Here is a 9,320-nt window from a genome sequence, read left to right on the forward strand (position 1 = left end):
ATGGCTCTGAAGACCCTGAATCACCCTCAGGGAACTCCTGGCCTGCAGACCAGGGCTGGGCGGGCAGACGAGAGGCCCAGAGAAGCTCATCCCTGTCTCCCCACAGCCCGGGGGAGGCGGGGGCCTGGAATGGGACAGAGCTGCCCACCCCGCCCGGCCAGCTATGCTGCCGCCTCCCGGCGAAGCCCCCTCCCAGGAGGACTCGCCACCCAGAAGGAAGGACTGGAGGAACCCCAGCCCTCGCTCTTGGGCTGGACCCGCGTTTGTACCCAAAGTACGTCCTGGGAACTCAGCCTAACTCTGCGGACGGCAGCACGTGGCCCTGAGCCCAGAGAGACCAGAATATGTTGCTCCCTTCGGGAGGAGGCCAGGCCCCCCGCCAGGTCACCAGAGGTGTTGCCCCCGAAGCACAGGCTTCTAGAGGAATGCGAGAATTTTTTCTAACGCCAGAAGTTAATGTTTTACTTTTCTCTCCGTGGACAAGAACAGATCTTTCGTCTTTATTCTGAAACGGTGTTCAGATACCTGCATAATTTATGAAGCAATGGTCAGTGCGGGCATCCAGAGATGCTTCCGGGTCTCATCAGTTGCTGTGGGACATTCACTCTCCCTGTGTTTAGCGGTCCCTAAGGGCGCAACGTGGGCGCCCCCAGGAAAGCTGTCTCTCCTACTGGCATTGAGAGGTGGCCTCGGGATCCAGCCTCTGGTTGAACAAAGCGGCTCTGAGGCTCTCCCCGGCATCGGGGAGCACTGGCTGCTCCCCGCTATCACACCACTGGGGCCGGTGTGCTGAGGGTCTGCTGGCTGCCCCGTGCCAGTGGGCTGCGCAGAGGGGAGAACCTGGGGGCTGATGGGCCCACGGTGGGCTCAGTGGGGTCCCGGAGGAGGGGACAGGCGCAGTGTCCTGATGCGGGGAAGGGGCAGCCCTGCAGAGATCTGGGAAAAGAGCATTCCAGAAAAGGGAGAAGCAAACTCTAAGGCCTGGAGGAGATAGGGGGACAGAGGGCCGAGGCCAGGAGAGGTGGGAGACCGTGGGCTCGTAAGGGCAGGGGCTTGGGTTCTATTCCCACTGCTGGACGGTGGGGTGCACAGGGCAGGGACCCCACGTGGCAATCCAGGGGAAGGCCTGGACGGCTCTCACACTCTGAGTCGGACTTTGGACTCCACCAGGGACCACCCAGAAGCAGGCCATCCCAGGCAGAGTTAAAGTTTCTTTCTAGGCTCCCTTTCACCTGCAGTTTCATTTTGTACCAAAAGCAAGTGCCAGGGACTTCACAGGTACAACTGAGACTGAGTGAATCTCCCCCAGCCCAGCGCCGCAGCTGCATCGGTGCTTTCCCATGGCTCCTGTTTGGCCCTGACCCCCGTCCCGGTGTCCCCGAGCACCATCTTCTGGCACTGGGGCTCTAGCCACAAAGTTCTGTTGGCTCCCCGCACGTGCTCCCAGATGTGACCGCGCGGCCCACGAGGGTGTCGCTGCTTCCTGCGGTGCAGCTCTGCTCCGGCTCTCCCGCTGTGTCCTTCCCTCCATCCCCGCTTCTGGCCTGGGACTAGCAGATGCCGTGTGTGTGCGCGTGTGTGTGAACGGGGCGTGCGTGCCAGCCGCCTTGGCCCCCCTTCCCTTCTCCTGTGCCTGGGCCCGCCACGTGCCTGAGCATAGGAGGCCCTGGAGAGTCACCTGGGTGGGGAAGCCATGACCAGGGAACAGTAGGGTTCGGGGAAACCACATCCATAAGGAGCCAGAAGCGAACGTTTTGGTTAAACAAATATTCCTCGTGGGGCCCCGCGTCTGTGGCCTTGAATTCAGTTTAAATACTCGTGCTGGCCATGTGCGGGAGCCGTGCCCCGTTCCAAGTCATTTCACGCTGGAACCAGCCAGGAGGGACGCTGCCCACCACTCCCGCTGCCCAAGCACACTTCTGAGGCTGAGGGTCAGCGCCTTTCCCAGTGCCCATCACTCAACCCCAGGCTTCAGGTTTCCTGGTCAGTAAAGTCTCAGCATCTTGTCGTGGTCCGCAAACGCAGGGCCTGGAAACTCTGATGAGGTCCTGAAGGAGAGCACCGGCTGCCAGCCGGACGCACGGCCAGAAACGGCTGGTCAACAAAACCACCCGCAGGTGCACTTGAAACAGAAATGGACAAATACCTACAACAATTGTTATCCAGACTGAAAACTGCCACGCAACTTATATAACTTCTGTGACACTCAGGATTTCAGCCATAAGATGAGAAGAATAATGACATCTACCTTCAAGGTGATTGCAGACTGTGAAGTGCTCCAAGGGTGGGGAGGTGGAGGGGGGCTGCGGCGGCTGGGTGGGTGCTCCCCCCCCCAGGTCCCAGTCTCCTCGATCATAAAGAGGGAATAAAAAGTCGCCTGTCCGGCAGGCTGGCTAGGACTCGATGAAACACGTTACCCGAAGGCTGCTTCTTACGCCCTGGTGTGTGGGGCTGGGGAACGCGTGGAGGGCCCACCCCCTGGCCAGCCCCCCGGCCCAGCTCCCAGCCCTGAGAAGGCTCTCCTGGTAAGCGTGTGGATGTGACCTTGGACGTTCAGGGAGAAAGTGTCCCGCCGGTGCAGAGTTCCTCTTGAGACAGGTCACGTCGGTGAGTTCAGCAAAAACATGGAACTTGTGAGTCATTCGTTGAGTGCCAGGTAATAGAGACTGTTATGGGTTGACTCGTGCCCCCAGTACCTCAAATGTGACCTTATTTGGAGAGAGGGGCTTTGCAGGTAATCAAATTAAGATGAGGTCAGTAAGGTGGGCCCTAATCCAATGACTGGTGTCCTTATAAGAGGAGGAAAGAGATATTGGGACAGGGAGAAGGCTGGGTGAAGATGGGGGCAGAGATCAGGGTGAGGCCAAAGGTTTCCAGCAACCACCAGAGCGAGGGGAGAGGCCTGGACAGATTCTGCTCAGAGCCTCAGAAGGAACCACCCTACTACCATCTTGAACTTGGACTTCTGGCCTCCAGAACTGAGACAATAAACTTCTGTTGTACAAGCCACCCAGTCTGTGGTGCTTTGATATGGCAGCCCTAGAAAATCGACACAGAGGGGAATGGCAAATGTTCTGAAGACGAGACCAGAAAATGATCTTAGAAACAAAGCAGAAGGAGACTTCCCCCTCTGGCGTTACCCATGACGGCAGAGCCCTAGGCCCCTCCCACTTCGAACTTGCAAAGACAAGATGGAAGCAGCAACCTTTCCATGTGGAACCAGCTCATGAGGAAGCCGGGACATTCCAGCAGCCGGACACAAGCCGAGTGAGAGCAGACGGGTGGCACCCAGGAGAGCTGGTCTCAGAATCTCAGGGTGTCCGTCTTGACACCCACATCAGCCCTCATGAGGCAAGGGCCCTTGCAGGGAGGACCGCGAAGCAGGAGGCCTGTGTGCCTGGGCTGCTCAGACACAGCGCTCAGAGCCTCGCTGGAGCTGAGATGCTGCATCGTCACGGGTCTCACGGTTCAGGCCCCGTCACCCCTGCAGCAGATAAACTGACACGGAGCTTGGGCCTCGGCCAACGACACCCGCGGGGCCCAGGACAGAGGCAAACGTGTCATCACTGCGGGGAGAAGCTCTCCTTCCAGCACCGTTGGATTGTGACCAGCGAAGGTGAGCTCACAGGCAGAAGCGGGAGAGGGAGGCCGGGGGCAGCAGGTGCAGTCTCCAAAGGGCCGGCCAGTCAACACGGTGACGCCCTGCAAGGGCTAAGGGAACAAGAGGGCAGGCGAGCAAGCGGGGACGAGACCCCCGGGGGGGAGAATGGAACCTCCACCAGGAAGCCACACTCACTGGAGGGAACTGGCCAGTGGGTGAGTGGCCGGGAGCCCCCTGGACGTTGAGTTTGCCAGGTGTGTGCATGCCACCCAGGACGCGGCGTGGAGTGCGGGGGACACAGAGGGGCAGGCAGAGTGTCCACGGGGCTGCCATTCAGGGAGACTGAGAGGGTGAGGAAGGAACGGTAACGCCTGAGAACTTTCCCCCGGCTGAGAGATGCAGTCCTCGGACTCCGGAGCACCTGAGTCTAGAGCTGGAAAAAAGGAACCTGCGCTTGTACGTGTGGGAGAGAAACCATAGAGCACAAAAGACAAACAGTTCAGGAGAGAAAAGCACCCCAGATACCTCAAAAGTAGTTATGACGACAGCAGACTTATTAAGATGATAAAAGCAAACAATGATTATATACCTAGTTTTTCAAAGTCTCGAGATAAAATAACTATCGACTTAGGATTTTACACATAGCATGGTTATCTGCTGTGGTGTAAAAAAATTACCCCCAAACGTAACGAGTTAGAACAAAACACATCTAGCATCTCAGCTTCTGCCGGTCAGGAACACAGGCGTGGCCGAGGTTGGCCTGATGGTCTCACGAGGCTGCAGTCAAGGCGTTGGCCCGGGTCGGGGTCCCGCTTGAAGGCGTCCCTGGGGAAGGGGCTGCTGCCGGGCTCACTCAGTGCTCGGCTTCCCCTGGCTGTTGTGCTGGGGCACCTCACTTGCTGGCCTCACGGGCTTCTCCCAAATGGCACCTTGCTTTCCCGAAGCACGCGAGCCAACGAGGTGACAGGAGTCTTCCAGCAAAGTGGAGGTCACAGCCGTTTGTAACCAAATCGTGGATGTGAACCCCGTTTGCCACATTCGGTTGGTTACCAGTTACCAGGTTACTATGTTAACACTGTTACTAGGTAACAGTGTAGGGGGGAATTCCACAAGGAGCCGGGGATCGTGAAGGTCTTGGCAGAAGTCGGTCCAACTCAATAGTCAGATTATCACTTGAGAGAGAGGGCTTAAACCAAAACATCTTCCAACACGCGTGACTAAAGAGTTTATCAGTGACAGGTCCTTGCCGAAGACACTCCTAGAGGAAGCACTTCAGGAAGAAAGAAGTGGGGCTGAGAAGGAAAGGCTGTGAGCAAGAAGCAACTGCGAGCTACTCACACAAGGTAATAATGACAATACTTTGGGGAAGAAAGGCAGAGAGGAGGTGAGATATTGAAGAATCAGAATGGAACCTAAGACATGTAGAACTTGGCAATAAAGAAAATGCTTAGGATGCAGCTAAACACATACTTGGAAGGGAGTTTCTGTTCTGAAACTGCACATGTGGGAAAAGAGAGAAGTGGAGAAGCAGGGACCTAAGTGTCCAACTCAGGAGGTTAGACGTGGATAACAGAGCAAAGCCATGGAGAGAAGAAGGAGGAAAAGAGTCAGGACTAGAGAAGCGATTCATAGGACTAAAGATCAGAAAGAAAGCAAACATTAGGCAGGATGAACAAAACCAAAACCTGCCTGGACTACCTGATGGTTCCACAGACTAGAATACCGCAGAAGCGATGGGATGTCGCCTCCAAGGTGAAGCTACAAGAAGGCTGTGGCTCCTGTTTCTCTCTCCCTCCTTCTCCAGCCCTATCTCTATCCCCATCTCCACCTCCACCTCCACCTCCATCTCCATCTCCATCCCCATCCCCATCTCCATCTCCCTCTCCATCTGCATCTTTATCTCTATCTCCATCTCCCTCTCTCTATCTCTCTCGAGCTCCTTGCTCTGGGAAAAGTGGTTGCTCTGTTGTGAGCTGTCCCATGGAGGGGCCCCATGTGGAGACACTGACATCTCCAGTCAACGGCCCTGTGAGTGAGCTGGGAAGTGGCTGTGACCCCACTTGAGCCCTCAGATGACTGCAGCCCCAGTCGACACATTGATGGCAGACTTGTGAGACCCTGAGGAAGAAGCCCCAAGCTCATCACATCTGGTTCCTAACACTGGGAAACTGTGAGGTGATACATGTTTGTGGTCTTCAATCACTAAGTTTCGATGTAACCTGTTACACAGCAATCAATAACTAATATAAACTACAAAAGTCATAATGTGGCAGGATTGAAGAAGAAAGGAGGAAAGATGGCTTTACTAAACAATATTAGTAATGAACAGTGAAATATAACCACAGATAGAACAGAGATTTTAAAATCAAAAGAAGATATTATAACCAATTTTACCAAGAAATTCAAAGCTTAAATAAAATAAACAATATTCTGTTAAAAATTAAGCTAATCAAAACTCACTCAAGAAACAATAGAATACCCAAATAACCCAATAACCACAAAGAAAATGAATCGCTAGTTTAAAGATGGACCCCCTGCAAAAATGCAGATGATTTAAAGAAAAGTTCTGTCAAATATTTAAAGAGCAGGTAATCCAAATCTTATAAAAGTGTTTCAGGTAATTAAGAAGTAGGAAAGCTACGCAAATAATCTTGAGACATCAAACTCAGATGTTACAATGAAAAATTTTAAGATATAGACTAGTCATATTTAGAAACAGAAATACAAGATTATCAAATAAAATATCAGCAAACCAAATCCATCAATATGTATAAAAATAATGACACCAAATTAGGTTAATTTCAGGGATGTAAAGATGATTTATCATTAGAAAATATATTAACATTTAACACGTTAAAAATCAATGGAGGGGCTTCCCTGGTGGCGCAGTGGTTAAGAATCCACCTGCCAATGCCGGGGACACAGGTTCAAGCCCTGGTCCGAGAAGATCCCACATGCCGCAGAGCAACTAAGCCCGTGCGCCACAACTACCGAAGCCCGCGTGCCTAGAGCCCGTGCTCTGCAACAAGAGAAGCCACCGCAAGGAGAAGCCCGTGCACCGCAACAAAGAGTAGCCCCCACTCGCCACAACTAGAGAAAGCCTGCGCACAGCAACAAAGACCCAATGCAGCCAAAAATAAATAAATTTTTAAAAATCAATGGAACTTTTTCATTGAATCATTGCAATAAATACAAGAAAAATATTTGGTAAAATCTGGTAAAAAATTTTTTTCATCAAGGTGAAATTGACATAACATAAAATTCAATTATTTTAAACTGGACAATTCAGTGGCTTCTAGTATATTCACAGTGTTATGCAACCATCACCACTATATAATTCCAGACCATTTTCATCAACCCCCAAAGAAACCCTGTGTCCATTTAGCAGTCACTCCCTATTTCTCCCTCTCCTCAGACCCTGACAACCATTAAGCTGCAGATTAACGTCCCCATGAATTTGCCTATAATTACATTTAAATTGAATCATGCAATATGTAGATTTTTGTGTCTGATTTCTTTCACTTAGTGTAATGTTTTCAAGGTTCATCCATGTTGTAGCATGTATCAGTACATCATTCCTTTTTATGGCTGGATAAAATTCCATTGTATAGATATACATTTTGTTAGTCCATTCATCATTTGATAGACATTTGAGTGGTTTCCACTTTTTTGCCTGCCTTTTTATCAGAGAGTTCAATCCACTTATATTTAGTGTAATTACTGATGAAGAGGGACTTACTTCTGCCATTTTTCTACTTGTTTTCTATTTGTCCTACATATTTTTTGTTCCCGGAAAAAAATATATATATATTTGTTAATTTCTTAGTGGTTGTTCTGTGGATTACAAGTAACATCTTAATTTATAATAATCTCGCCTGAATTAATACACACTTAGTTTCAGTAGTTTAAAAACTTTGTTCCTGTTTAGTTCCATCCCCACCCCCTTCTGTTGTTTTTGTCACAAATCACACTTTTATACATTGTACGCCCATCGATATCATTTATAATTATTGTTTTATGTAACCGTCTTTTAAATCAATAGGAAATAAAAGTGGACTTAGAAACCAAAGCACAATGATACTGGCTTTTACATTTACCTGTGCTCTTTACTTCTTTGAATGGATTTGAGTTACTGCCTAGTGTCCTTTCATTTTAACCTGAAGGAGTCTCTTTAGCATTTTTTGCGGGGCAGGTCTACTAGTGACAGATTCTCTCAGTTTTTGTTTATCTGAGAATGCCTTAATTTCTTCTTAGATTTTGAAGGATAGTTCTGTGGGTGTTGAATTCTTAGTTGATAGATACTTCGAATGTATTTATCATCCCACTGCCTCCTGGCCTCCATGATCTCTGACGAGAAATCAGCTGTTATTATTATAGAGGTTCCCTCATACGAGTCAGGATTCTCACTTTGTATTTGGTTTTCAGCAGCTTGATTATTATGTGTCTTAATGTGGATCTCTTTGAGTTTATCCTACTTGGAATTTGTTAAGCTTCTTGGATGAGTACATTCATTATTTTCATCATATTTGGAAAGATTTTAGCCATTGTTTCTTCAAATATTCTTTCTGCCCCTTTCCCTCTATCTTCTCCTTCTGTGACTCCCATTATGCATATGTTGGTTCACTTGGTGGTATTCCACAAGTCTCAGGCTCTTTTCTTTATTCCTTTTTCTTTCTGCTTCTCAGATGGTCTAATGCCTATTGACTTATTTTCAAGTATACTGAGTCTTTTGTCTGTTCAAATCTTCTGTTGAAACACCTCTAGTGAATATTTCCTTTCAGTTACTGTACTTTTCAACACCAGAATTACTATTTGGTTCATTTTGATCATTTCTATATTTTTATTGATAGTCTCCATTTGGTTAGACTTTGTTCTCATGGTTTCCTTTGGTTATTTGTACATGTTTCTTTAGCTCTTTGAGCATATTTAAATAGTATATTTAAAGCCTTCGTATAATAAGTCTAATGTCTAAGCTTTCTCAGGGGCAGCTTCTGTATATTTATTTTGTATGAACCATACTCTCTCATTTCTTTGCATGCCTCACAACAATTTTTGCTGTTGGAAACTGGACATTTTGAATATTATAATGTGGCAACTTTGGAAATCAGATTCTCCTCCTTCTCCAGGATTTGTTGTCATGTCTTGTGGTTACTGTTGTTTTCTTTAGTGACTTTTCTGAACTAAATTTGTAAAGTCTGTGTCCTTTGTCATGTGGCCACTGAAATCTCTGTTCAGTTAGCTTCATGGTTAGTTAGTGATTTGACAAAGACTTTTTTAAAAGCCTGGAATAAACAAACAGATAAGTAACAGAAACACCAAAAACCCTCCAGTCTTTGCAGAGGGGCTGTGTGTGTGAGCTCAGTACCTTCAACTCTCACCCAAGGAGCTGACAGCTCTGCCTTAGCCTTCACCTCCATTTACATGGAGCCCAAAGGTCACACAGAGGTGAGAGATTAGGGCCTCTCAAGTCTTTTCTGAGGATGTGCCCAGCCCTGGGTATGCACATGTACCTCTAGATTCCCAAGGATATGTGGGAGGTTTTCAAAACCTTATTCCCCAAAGTACCTCACTGCCCAGCTTTTCCTCCCAAGCTTTTGAGTGTGTCTGTTGTTTGCCCCAGTAGCAACAGCTAATACATTCGCCTTTAAATGTTTTTGATAAATGTTTTGACAAAAATCAGCCCCTTAGGTAGCTACTTCTCCATGCCAGGAGAGTTCCT

The sequence above is a fragment of the Eubalaena glacialis genome, chromosome 5 (genome assembly GCF_028564815.1).
Source record: "Eubalaena glacialis isolate mEubGla1 chromosome 5, mEubGla1.1.hap2.+ XY, whole genome shotgun sequence".
Lineage (NCBI taxonomy): Eukaryota > Metazoa > Chordata > Mammalia > Artiodactyla > Balaenidae > Eubalaena > Eubalaena glacialis.